The following is a 14,206-nucleotide window of genomic DNA, read 5'->3' as shown; positions in this document are numbered from 1 at the left end:
GTGTTGCCAGCAATCTCAATCAAACGCAGCGAGTATTAAATACAATAATTTTCACTTAACACTTATCCAAGCTTTGAGTTTGGGCAGTGGTGGTTGGCGTATGAGTGAAACATCAAATGCCTACATGACTTGCTACACTCACCTTTTATTAACCAGTATATTGTCTCAATAAGTTAAGACGCAATAAAAAAACACAGTAATCATAAGACACACAGACAAATATATGTAGATGGGTAAGCGCACGCGCAGCATTTGGGTATAACAACGATACATGGTCAGAACCAGGTATAACCATTCGGAAAATTTAATTTACAAGGTGTAAAAAAACGCGTTCGAATTGCGGGCAACCACTCTTCCTTGCCGCTGAAACTGGCATATCGTTGCAATCGTAAGAGTTCTAATACATTCATGTAGTCTTTATATCCAGCTTCACTTCATAATGTGATTGTTCAGAAACAAGTTCAAAGCATCCGGAAGATTTTAATTTTGTGTTGTATGTTGTTTAAAACTGCCCGCTGTTGAGTGTTGTAACCACTTCTTCTCTACCAGCTTCTGTTGCAACTCTCTTTCAATTTGTGTTGTTTTTTTGTTGTTTTTTTTTTTGCTAAGAATTCTTCATCGAATTCCTTGTGTGGTGATGTGGCATTCTTGCGCAGCCACTACCTGATTGCCGCTGCTACTGACATTTGAAATTGTAACAGCACTGCATGTACTGTCGAGTTTGTGGCCATCGGTCAGTGTCTCGACCACTGAACTGCTGTAGCTAAGCTAGCCGCCTTGGCCAACCAACCAATAAACAATCAACTCGGTTATCATGCATCGTGTTGTTGTTGGCAGTGATTCCTTAAGCAACTCGAAAGCCTAAATGTACTTGTTTTTAGTGTTTTAAGCAGTGTCAGTGGAGGCACAAGTCAGCTTCATTGTTGTTTCAGAAGTCAAGAGTTTATTTTTGCCCTTTCGCATTGCCACTGCAAGCCAGGCCAGTGCACTGTGTGCTCAGTTGAACTTGTAGTCAGGGGCAACAGTGGAGCCAAAAAGCTTTTTGTATTGAAAATACGGCACAGCTATGACAACTGTCTTAATATTTTTATACTAATATAGATATTTGTAAATACATGGATACATACTTGAATATATGTATGTACGTATATATCTTAATACACTACGTAGGGGAATTATTTATCATCTTCACTAATAGATTATGTTGCAATTCTTGGCAATCATTGTAAAAATTAATAAGTTCCTAGGCTAAGAATAATGATTCGTGTTTTGTATATCTCATCTTTTTGATTGAGGATTAATTCAATTCGTACCACGATGCCTCTTCTGGCCACAACGTTGGCTCTGCTGGCACTTGTGAGCAACTTCTTTTTTGCCAGCTGTAATTTCAACTTCTCTTGAAGTCATTCTGCAGCGCGAGCGCAACAAAATAAAAATAAAGTGCAAACAAAAAGATAAAAGGTGGTAGAACTGCAACAGAAATCGTCCACTAAAAGGCCAACATAGGCCAAATGAAACGATCTCGATGGTCAAAGTACTGGCGCTGTTCTTGCGACTGCTGCTACCGCCAACGGCTTCTGCAGTTGCTTTTTTGCCTTAACGATCCTATTGACGAGCAGCAACAGGCAGCCAGCCACCAGCCATTGACCAACAACCAGCTACATTTTTAAACCAATGTTTCAACTGGGCAATTTAGCGACGGGGCTGAGTTCAGCGCAACAATTCAAAAGAGCAACGCGACGGCTCGCCTTGCCAGCCAGCCTTTCCATAATGAAAAATAATGATTTTAGATTTGCAATAGTCGTTGCTTCAGTTGCATCTAAAAAAATAAGAGAAACATAGCATGGATGCGTTAAACCAAAGGTGAGCGCGTTGAGAGCTGCGCATGCGCATGCGCCCTGCGATTGAATACTCTAACGATTCAAACACATATATTTTACATGAATATGTATATCCATGTACATTGCACGAATCCACTTGCAACATTCATATGCATGTATGTAGAGATGTACATATGCACACACATAAGAAGATAGAAGAATAGCTTTAAATATGGATCACAAAAAAATGTGCTTGTTTACTTTAATCGGATGGAAATCGAGCTCATAATAAATGAAAATCAACAGCTAATCAGAGGTAGTGAGGCCAATGCTATCATATTTTGAAACCGATTTAGATTTATTTGTCATTATTTTTAGTTTTCGCGAAATTTTCGGCAAATCTTCTATTAATTTAAAACCATACTAAAATACCTAAAACTAAACAGAAACAACAGGTACAAAAACTATACAATACATATAATCCATAATATACGAGAATACATTATTCATACATAGGTACGCATATCAATAAGGATTCTTTCCAGATATATAAGTACTTATATGCTCCTCACATGTTGAAATAAATGATTTTGTTAGGCAACGACATGTTGGTAATAAAATATATCAGCTGCTTCAAGGATTGCACCTAATTTGAATGTACTCTGCTACTATTGTCAAATTTTTTAAATACTGATGCTTATCGTTAACCAGTCGTTAGCAAATCCTTTATTGATCAGATTTTTGTGTATGTCAAATCCTGGAAAATATTCCAGAAACACATACCGAATATTGATTTTATTAACCTTGAAACTGCTTTTGATATCAGCAAAAAAGCTGCCTATAGGCTTCCATTAGGCCATGTCGTAGGTGTAGACAATGATTTTCGCCTAAGCTTCTTGGCTTCGGCCTAAATTGATCAACATTCATGAATACTTGATGAGAAGAAAAAGGTAGGAGCGTTTCTAAGGAACTTCGAAAAAATATTATTATACATATATGTATTCGAAATTGAAGTTTTAGCAGAATCTATTTGGAGGCCAGATCTGGGCAAAAACCACAACTATCCCAGGGATGCATAGATTAGGGTCCACTGTGTTACACCATCTCACGCGACAAAAATTTAAGCTACGTTTGTCTTGCGAGTAAAATTTGAAGCCAACGCTCCTTTTCTCTTTGTTTTGGTGCGCTTGTATCTACTTGTATCATTGTTTGTCAGGCAAAAACCACAACTGTCCCAGGGATGCATAGATTAGGGCCCACTGTGTTACATCTCACGCGACACAAATATAACTGGTGAGGAAAAACGCCATTTACACGAGCAGGTATCACGAATGATGAATTGGTCTTAAATGTAATGACAGTATCAGGGGCATTGCGAAATGATTTGCAGCACAAGAAAAAATCTACTAATCTGATAATGTTCTACTAAATTAAAAAAAAAAATTCATGTTTTTATAATGATTACTTGGATGGAGACTTTGAGGAAGTTCAGATGGAATTAATCTTGGGAAAATAATTTGTAATAAGAAGTCGGAGAAAAGGCCAAAAACAGTTTCCGAAGCCGCTGAACTATGCCAAATACATATATACCCGATATATAATTTATTAACTATTCAAACCATCTTCCCATGGTGGAAAGAGTTTTGGAAAAAATTGTTGAAAATAAGCCATGATTTGGAATCAAATTATAGTTTTTAGAACGTTTATATCAACTCACTTTCTTGTTTGTTCGATATTAAGTAGGTAGGTGATATGGTTGAAGTGCCAGTCTGGCACTCCTCAAAAAGCACTGAAGCACCGTTTTGATACCATTATGAGACTTCTAACAGGCAGATATCTAAAGCCAGCCAGAACTGTTGAGCTATAATGGAGAAGATTGATGGGGTTTATGTTGGCGCACTGCCCCAGGCTGTCGAAGAAAGAAGTACCCAGTGACCGGTAAACACAACAACGAGTTTGGAAATTGAATGGCGTGGAGTCCCCAGGCCTTTCTGAGTCCTTCGAATATTGTACTGGGGCCATCGTGTTTTCGAAATAGCGCATGAAGAAATGGAGCTCATTCTTTTCTGCGCTTTCCTGGGAAATAATTTATGCAGTTCCCCTTTAGCAACTGTCAGGGGGATGCCGATGACCGGGTAGGAGGTCTCTGAGGCCAATTCAGTCCCCTTCCTGGCAAGCTCATCAGCAATTTAATTTCCCTTTATGCTCCTATGTCCTAGAACACATATCAGAGAAATGTTACCTGCATACCCAAGAGATTTGATCTCCTCCTTACAGGAGTTTACTAATTTCGTTCTTCACCATAGCGTCATCAGAACCTTGATCGCAGCTTGACTATCGGAGAAAATGTTAATATCTCCCTCGGTCCCCGGTTCCCTAAGCAGTTTGAATGCCTGCAGTACGCAAAGACTTCTGCTTGAAAAACCCTTGCATTATTCTCAAGTTTGAAAGAGATAGATAAATGTTTGTTCGATATTTCAATAGGAATTTTGTAGTCGATTTTTAAGCAACTTACCCATAATAATTACTTACAACTTTGAATATAGCTCAAATCCATGGTTAAATTGAAATGATCTGATTTATTTACAATTCCATTAGATTTCATTGATAATAACTCTAAGTATACAACAATTTGGGCCGCCGTAGCCGAATGGGTTGGTGCGTGATTACCATTCGGAATTCACAGAGAGAACGTCGGTTCGAATATCGGTGAAACACCAAAATTAAGAAAAATATTTTTCTAATAGCGGTCGCCCCTCGGCAGGCAAGGGCAAACCTCCGAGTGTATTTCTGCCATGAAAAAGATCCTCATAAAAATATCTGCCGTTCGGAGTCGGCTTGAAACTGTAGGTCCCTCCATTTGTGGAATAACAGCAAGACGCACACCCCAAATAGGAGGAGGAGCTCGGCCAAACGCCCAAAAAGGGTATACGCGCCAATTATATATATACCTATATAAATATACAACAATTTGAGATCGATTTGAAGCAATCGAAATAGCGATTCATATCAATTCAAGTTTATTACATGCGCTCTGCGTTAATCATTTTAAATCTCATAGATTGATTGACTACATATATTGTTTTTCTTTTTTGTTGTATAATACTTTTTTTTCGTTCCTGTTATTTCTTGTTATGTGCCTGAAAATGTATGTCTGTTTTTAAGTTTTCTCACAATTTATACATATACATATTTACTCATTTTATGTTTATCAGGGGATTTTATCCAAACTCAAAAATATTAAGATGGATTTACATTGCGATAATGATAACTTAATATGATATATAAACAATGCCGAGAAATTTCATATGCACGTAAAAATATAGGGGTTTTGTAATAATGCTGCATACTCAGCCCTTTATTTTCTCATCAACTTAATTTTTTAAAGGTGAAAACGTTAACAGAGGTATCCATTGCGTATACTTTATTTCATAGAAGGAAAGTTTGACTATTTTTTACGTTTTTAGAATAGCTAGTAGAACGAAGTTGAGGTATGCATTTCTGCATATATATATATATACCTTTAACATATACATTTTTTTGTTGCTCTATATTTGTCCCAGTGAAAAGTAAGCACATTTTTTTCTTTAATAGCTGGATATATTCTCTCTCGCTTGATATTCACATTTATATCAGAGAGTGAGTATAATTATGTTTTTTTTTTCCCCCCCATTTATTTTATACATCTGTCCTTTGACATTAAGTATGTTGCTTAACAATTTAGTCAGGATAATTATGTGAAACCATTTTTTGAAAGTTTAGTTATTTAAAATTTAAAAGTCCTTTAAAATTATCTTGTAGGAATAACCCCAACTTTTCCCTGCAATCTATAAGTCATTAATATTCTTACAGATTTGCCCAATGTTGCCTTTGTAAGTGGTTTCCAGAGTAGTTTTCGGTCTAGTATTTGATATTTAGTGTTTCTTCCGTTAACTCAAATCGATTTTCGATCATAATGTTTATATTTTCATGTAAATTATGCTGTGGTAGTTTTCAACCCATCTTAGTAGGACAATTTAATGGTTGTATTAAAAAATAATTTAGTCCTATTGTTCAGGGTGCGCCCAAACTTAGTCCTGCATTTCCTCCATTCGTGGAGGTTAGATCAAGCATTTGAACTAGCTCGTCAACAACCGTCTCGAGTTATGCTAACAGTAATAGTTTGTATTTCTTACCCCCTTTTGATTAGCGTCCTATATATTCATGAGCTGATCACGAGTTTCCTGCTATATGTGCAAGAATACAGTGGATAATGTTCAGTGTTTTCTAGGAACGACCTTCAATTTAACCGAAACTTTAAGTATTTAACCGAAAGCATTGATTCTGGCTTCATCTGGCTATCTTCAAAAGTAGTCCAAAGATAATGGCTATACCTTTTGTAAACTATTCGGGAAGATGTCGTCAATTCCCGGCTTTTCCTTGGTATTTCCTGCCTACTTTAAATGAGATTCTACTAAAATTCCCATCGTCACCTGCTAGTTGCTTCTACTAAATACCCTAAAATTTGCAATCCTTTCTGTCTCTCGCAATGGGGTAGATCCCGGGAACTGAGTGTGCAGAAGTAGTTTGACCTTCTTCTCCTCACACTCACAAAAGCTCCCATCACTCTTTTTCAGATTATATTATATTGGCTTCAGCCAATACCTTATAAAATCTTGACACCAGTCCGCGTAAAGGGCTGACCGTTTATAAATGAAATACTTCTGAAAAAAGTTCAGAAATAGCTCAAAACCTGCTGTATTTATTTTACTGAAATTCTCTAAGTTTAATCCATAGACATTTAATTTTGACAGTTGGTATAGGTATTGGTTAAATGTGTAACAACCACTAAGAGTGGTAGACTATACTTTGAAGAATATTTTCGCCAATAAAGAGATTTTAGATAACATATTTACTTATATACTTTGACATGCTTTTCGACAAACACTATTTATTGTATTACAAAAGGTAAAGCCAAATAGCTATAGTTTTCTCTTCGACTTTTAATGACTCCATTCCCATTACTTGAATGTGATGAAAAATAAGATCTCAACCTGTTGATGTACAATTTTTTTTTTAATTCATAAATGGGAAGACGATTCCCTAACACATTAGGTTCAACAAAATAAGATTTAAGCCCAATAAGTTTTATTTTATATATTATTAATAGAAATATTATATTACACGGGTACATCGCTTTTGAAATGTTGTGCAGTGTAAATGAGCAATATAGGAGAGCGAAAACTTACAAAACCTTCAACCAAATGACTTGCGGATAAGTTCTGACGCTTCTCAGTTCGACTCTCTTAAGTTGGTTGTTCATTAAAGAGAATGAAGAGTATTTAAAAAGAAATTTCGTTACTGCTCCAACAGTGGTAGAGCGCCAAACGATTTGAGCAATATTGTGTTCATTGATATCGACAACAACAGCAAAAACACCTTAAGAAAGGGGGAAGGGTCGGCGATCATTTTGACAATGAGGAGCACGGGAAATTCTCCCGCCTGTTTTTGACAATCAGTTGTTTTTGCAACGCTTTCGTGTGTTGATCGCTGTCTAACTGGAGTGCGCGAAGAGACAAAGCAATCGAACAAATAGTAGAGCGAACAGTGACATATGTATATGTACATACATATACACATATGTAGATTCTGAAAAGCACTATGTATAATAAATCGCGGGGGCAGAATATGTCAATTCTTGTCAATCAATAACTTAAACTGACCAAAGTTATGTAGAGTGGGGCTGGGTTAAATTTCGTCGGTTTTCAGAAATGGATGTGTTCAATAAAAACGGTTGAAATCCCAATCAAATGTGCGACAAAGAAAGCTTTGGGCACAGAATATACAAATACAAAGTTAAACAAATTCAAGTAAATAAATGAATAGATTATTAAATAAATAAAATAGACTCCCTCTTATGAGTGTTAAGTGATGAGCGTAGTGAACTTTTGATAATTTTCAACTTGGAAGTTAAAAGACAGAATCATAAGCCAAATGAAATAAAGAAAAAACACATATGAGGCATTCATTAGTGCAGACTTTAGGAAGACAAGTGCAGCATGTCTTAAAAGATGTGTGCCAATTTGTTTGATCAATAACCTCTCTAAGGGGAAGTAAGTATACAAATTAATATACATACGTACATTGGTATGCATAAGCATGTGTGTGCATTTAGATATGCAATTGAAACGATTGAAAAAAATTAAATGGGCATTGCAAAACCACAATATCGTAATCCGATAAGGTAAAAAAAAAAATAAATAATTGGCGCGTACACTTCTGTTAGGTGTTTGGCCGAGCTCCTCCTATTTGTGGTGTGCGTCTTGATGTTGTTCCACAAATGGAGGGACCTACAGTTTTAAGCCGACTCCGAACGGCAGATATTTTTATGAGGAGCTTTTTCATGGCAGAAATACACTCGGAGGTTTGCCATTGCCTGCCGAGGGGCGACCGCTATTAAAAAAATGTTTTTATTAATTTTGCTTTCACCGAGATTCGAACCAACGACCTCTCTGTGAATTCTGAATGGTAATCACGCACCAACCAATTCGGCTACGGCGGCCCCCATCCGATAAGGTAGATAACATAATTTTGAGGCGTCATCGTTTGTGTGTCAATTGTTCGCTCTCAGAGTACGCAGAGCAATAATATCAAATAATATTTTAATCACTGGTTACAGTTACACATTTGCAACCTCAGCATGTATATATACATACAAGTATACTCGATAGGTATGCAGCAAAACCCAATAGGAACTGTACTCTTGAAGTACTCGAGCGAAGCTCAACAGGGAGGAGAGTGGTGTGGTAAAGATGGAAGTGGATTAAACCGGAAACACTGCAACCTACTGACGCCAAATTCCACTGCTGTAGAGGTGGCGACAATGATAACTTCCATCGTGCGATAATCATATGTAGCACAATAAAAATTTTTGAATATAATTCTTAAAATCTGTATGGCTCTCTTCGACTTTGATCTTGTGCTTGCTTCTGACGGATCTTCTACAACAAACAACTTTACAAATATATAGTATATATGTAGTGCGAACATGTAGGGATTGTATTCATTTAGGTGCATAAATAAATAATGCATTTGTGTATAAAGTTTATATATTTAACAAAGCAACCCACAAAAGGGGGAAGAGGGCATTGGAAATGAATAAGTGAACTACTTGGCAGGGGTGGGTCATGCATAGAAACAAAATGCAGACGCTTGTATGTGTATTGCAACATTAACAAAGCCGCATGTTTTGTTAATTGCATTCTATAAGTTGCTTCTATGTATATAAGTTCGTATAGAAATTCTATGCTACCTCATTCGGAAGATAATGCAATTTTCTATTCAAGTTTAAATGAATTTAGAATTTCGTTTGGTAGTTAAACATGAGAGATGGGATAGAACATGTTCCTCGTGCTTCTATGCTCAAAAATGGCGAAGGCGTGGTAACTACTTTTAAAATTTAATAAAATAATCAAAAATGAAAGCGGGTATTCTCCTAGATTGTAATTTGACATTTGCGTTAGCGTTTAATTTTTTTAATTTTGTCGAAAGCACCCCGTTTGGAGATGAAAGTGGTCTACTCCTCGTATATTTAAAAGTTTGAATTTAAAAGTTTAAAAGCTTTTTTATACTGATTAGGGCATGTATATATCGGGTGTTTTTTTAGGAGCATAATAATTGTTGGAATGAATTTTGTTTTATTATAATCTGGTAGATAATATCATGGCACGTATCCGACATGTGTCCGCCGCGGCTACGAGTTACATGGTCCATTCGCTCAGTCCAATTGTTGACTAAATCTGACCGTAAGCCTCATGAATATTTTTTTTTTTGCTTGAATATTGCAATAAATCGATTGATAAGCGCATATGCAACGGCAAGTTGCGCGGTCTGGTTAGAATTGAATGGTGCCGATGTTTAGCTAACTAATTTTTGGATGGTTCGATAGCGTTCGCTTTTCACCGCTACGGCAGCTCCTTCCTCATTTTGGAAGAAATAAGGACCTATGATGACGGTACACTATGAACTTCGCGAACTGATTTTTTATTTTCAAAGTAAATTTCCACAATTTGGAAACGTTGTTCTGGCGTTGAACGATTCATGATGGCTTGTTAAACCTTACTGAACAGATATGACAACATGGTTTCCCATTCTCAGCTGTGAAACCATAGTTATCGATAGTTCGCATGCAGCTAAAAAACACCTGATACATAAGTAGCTGGAAGTACGGTTAGCTCTTTGGAACTGTCTACAACGATCTGGGAAACTGTATAGAGTAATTTCATCTCAAGAGGGAGCACTCATTGGTATTTTATTTAATATTATCAATTTTAGTTTATTGTAAGTTGTTTTAAAGTTCTTTTTTTATTTTTCCACTATGCAGTTATTGTCATATAAAGAGGTTAATCGTAAAAATCTCTTCTTAGTGGTCTTCCTGAGCCTTTAGAAAATGTTAGCAGATACCTCCATATAAAGATTTTGTGTTACCCGAGAGAGGGATCGGATTTGAGGATAAACCCCCCATAGATATTCGCTGTGTTTCTTATGCTCATATGTATCTGTACCTAAATCGCAATCAAAATCAGTGATAGGTGTCTTTAACCCAACCCGATTTAAAGATTGTATGGAATTAAATTAAAAAACACAGCTTTTATTAATTTAATATTATAGGCAAATAGATGTATTGTAATACCATGAGATAAGCTTAGAGCGCACATTTTAGTAAATTTTAGTAATTTTTATAATTTGGACTGGCGTTAATATTTCGAATCAATTTAGTTTTAACGTTAAAGCTAAAAAGGGTGTCGTTCTTATCCATATCCTCTGTTTTAGAAAATAGTCATTATGTATGAGGTAGGAGTGGTTATTTATCGATTTCGCCCATTCTCATTACTAAACTACTTTGGATAGGTGTAATTTGCGTACCAAATTTCATTGAAAGTTATTTATTTTTGCTCGAGCTTGTTACGCACATAAACGAACTGATGGATGGACGAACGGAGGGTATTGATTAAATCGATTCCTCTCATCATTCTGACCATTTTGGTATATATACGTATGACCACGATGTACAGAATGCAGAGGTGTGGTCAACTTCAGACCATTAACTGGCTCTCAGCGATTTTGAAGAAATTAGATCAATTGCTGGCGCAACCATGGTTACGACAGCGGTTTGTTTACGAAAAAACTAAGATAGTGTTGGCGATATTTAAAAAATCATTGTACATTTACTAGTATTACTTCGTTGCCGTCAGGACAACGACTGATTGGACAAATGCATGATTACATGTGAAATGAGCGGCAACGAAGTAATTTGGATGTAGACTGCGTTCGTTACCCTGCTTATGTAAGCTTACCAGCTGATTCTTTCAAATTCGCTGAGAACCGGTTGACGGTCTGATATTGGCCCCCTGAAATGTTTACCATGTGGAGTGTATATCTATATCTATCTTGATACCTTAAGCTGTTACATGCAATCTTATGTGAACAAAACCACTCAGGTATTAAAATCGACTCAAGTAACTCAAAATGGGCTTACAAATCTTCCACAACGTAAGTTATAGTTAAGTTTTTGTTTTAAGTGTAAGTTTCGCAAAACTATTAAATCAATAACCGACTTAAAATAGCATCAGCCGAAGCAGCAGCAGTTGCTCGTAAAAAGTTTTATTTGCTGGGCTTCTGCTTCTCGGACTCTTGTTTGTTGTTCTTTCCGCATTTCTGTTTTAATATACGGTTATCGAACATTTGCATTTGCAATTCACCAGAGTTACGACTTCTGCAATAATAACAATAACAACAGTACAAACAACTAAACAATCGAATGCAAAAAATAGTTAAAGTCATTACTTGGCTGACGAATTTTCAAAAATTTTGCACGGTGAGAAAATGGTCAAAATAATGGCGCCCATATCCGGTGGCAAAGTATCGCCAGCACTTCGGCACCAAATGTCTACCGCTGGACAACGTCAGCCTTCTGTTAACAATGACAATTACGGCTGTAATACATACAGCTCTGTTATTTAAAAGATGTACTTGCTCCTGCCATTTCGGCCGCTTTTCAATTATAGTCTCTCCGATTTATACATTCGTGTTTAGCGCGTTAAAGCTAGTGTTTTGTGTTCTATGCCGAAGGACGTGCTGTCAAAATCTAAAAAGTTGCGTCAAATTTAGTGCTAATATGAATTATTTCTTATTATTATTATTATTTATATGTCCATACATTTTGTCTATGTGGCCTATATGTGTGTGTATATACTATGTACATATACATGTATAAGTATATACATATATATATATATATATATATATATTACATACACCCGTACACCCTTTTTGGTGTTTGGCCGAGCTCCTCCTCCTATTTGTGGCGTGAATCTTGATGTGGTTCCACAAATGGAGGGACCTATAGTTTCAAGCCGACTTCGAACAGCAGATATTTTTATGAGGATCTTTTTCATGGCAGAAATACACTCGGACGTTTGCATTGCTTGCTGAGGGCGACCGCTATAAGAAAAATGTTTTTCTTAATTTTGGTGTTTCACGAAATTCCAACCTACGTTCTCTCTGTGAATTCCGAATGGTGGTCACGCACCAACCCATTCGGCTACGGCGACCGACATGTACATATAAGTATATGCATTCGGTTAATAGTAGGTGTGAAAACGATGACGATAATAATAATAAGAGTAATAATAAAAGTAATGAGTGGGAAACTGTCGTTGGGTATATTCAAAGTGTATGTCGTTGCAAAAGAGAACACAGCAGTTTTCCGATACCAACTTGTTAAAGAAAGCAGTTCTGAGGTCCTTCCTAATTCTGAAAGAATAATTGGTACTGCATTCCAAACAACCGTCCTAGTTTTGCGGCATAAAGGCAATTGCGGCATTCGTACTGCCGAATGCGGCTTTAAAATCGACAATTAAATGGTATGTGTCGATTCTCCTTTTATGGGTATTTTCCAAAACTTGGCGTATTGTGAATATCTGGTCGATTGTGGATTTTCCAGGTCTAAAGCCACTTTGCACATTTTAATTGCTGGCACTCCGTCGTTTCTTAACCGATACTATGCATGTATTTCTATCAACCACGACGGCATTGAACTACTATGTACTCAAGGGGACTTAAGATTAAGAAGTGAATTTTACGGTGACCAGGTAGGGGATCTTTAAAATATTTTGTTCCAGGGACGACAGCAGTAAGGCAGAACACCGAGCAGAATATTTTCTTCTTCAACTGCTCGCAAAATGGGCACTAAAGCCGAAATGCCTCTTTCATATTTTAAATGCTGGAGGATGGAACTCGATAATTACCACAGCACGAGAAAAACCCTGAAACGGAGAAGACGATGGAGCTATTGCAGTAGAATACAATGCGATGCCGGTCCCGCTGAGGCGTACAATTATGTAAAAATAGAATTCAAGCTAGCTAGTTAAGTATTTTTTGACGTGATAATGTCTTATAATCCGATTTAGCCGGCTGCACGCACGAAAAAATGTGTCGTTATCTTGCTCATTCGTCGTTATCTTGCTCAATCGTCTTTATCTTGCTCTATCGTCGTTACCTTGCTTGAACTGCAAGCGAAAGCGCGGAACGAACGACAAAGAGCACAATACGCCCCGCGTTCGGCAGCGTTCGACATCTCGCTCTCTCCTACTTGAGTGAGCATATATATGTATATGCGCATATGTATATAAATTCACATATTTGTATTTGCATATGCCTTCTTCCTGTGTGCATGGTAATGAACCATTTCTCTGTTGAGAATAGGACGATGATAGGAAAAGTAGGAAATGAAAGGGGGTGTTTCGAGTGTAAAGTGTCTTGAAAAAGTCAAATCGATGATGTTGCCTGTTAGTGTTGTTGACTTATTAACGTCTGAAGCACAATCGAAATTGAACATATCTTTCATGAATTTGATAAATGTTTCGTCATTTTTCTCGTTTGTGTAAATGTAACTTGACCTATTCCATTGCGATTCCAATTGCCTCCTCCTCTATATCCATACAAAATATCTATCAAACAAATAAAATTAAAATTTTGTTTGGAAAATTGCAACCATTACATCAGTATTTTCTTATGACGTTGCCACGTTAAACTATCGTGAGTAAACTGACTTTACAGACAACCTCTTTTTTTCTCTTTTTGACATCGGTAGATCGGTGAGCTAAAATCTCGATTAATCGAAGCGCCGCTTTTGCCAATATGTAACGGCCGCTCCTCCATGTAGGAAAAAGGAAACTGAACTGCACTGTGATGCAAGTTCAATAGGATTTGGTGTCGTGTTGTTACAGCAACAGTACAATAATAAATTTCATCCCATTTCAAACTTCTCTAAAACTGTATCCAGTGCCGAATCCAAATATCACAGCATCGAACTTGAAACACTAGCGATAACTTAAGCTTAAAGA

General features: G+C 36.8%; 1 protein-coding gene across 1 annotated transcript in view; it reads left to right on the top strand.

Annotated features, from left to right (window-relative positions):
- Positions 1 to 7,308: 7,308 nt before the first annotated feature.
- Positions 7,309 to 14,206, top strand: part of LOC128865140 (probable serine/threonine-protein kinase nek3) — a 91,222-nt gene continuing 84,324 nt past the window's right edge. The window contains exon 1 of the mRNA XM_054105165.1: positions 7,309 to 7,912. The gene's annotated coding sequence lies outside the window, so the exon portion shown is untranslated. The remainder of the gene's footprint in view (positions 7,913 to 14,206) is intronic.

This window comes from Anastrepha ludens, chromosome 5 (genome assembly GCF_028408465.1).
Source record: "Anastrepha ludens isolate Willacy chromosome 5, idAnaLude1.1, whole genome shotgun sequence".
NCBI classification, from domain to species: domain Eukaryota; kingdom Metazoa; phylum Arthropoda; class Insecta; order Diptera; family Tephritidae; genus Anastrepha; species Anastrepha ludens.
The sequence above is the reverse complement of the archived record's forward strand: the minus strand, read 5'-3'. Positions and strand labels throughout refer to the sequence as shown.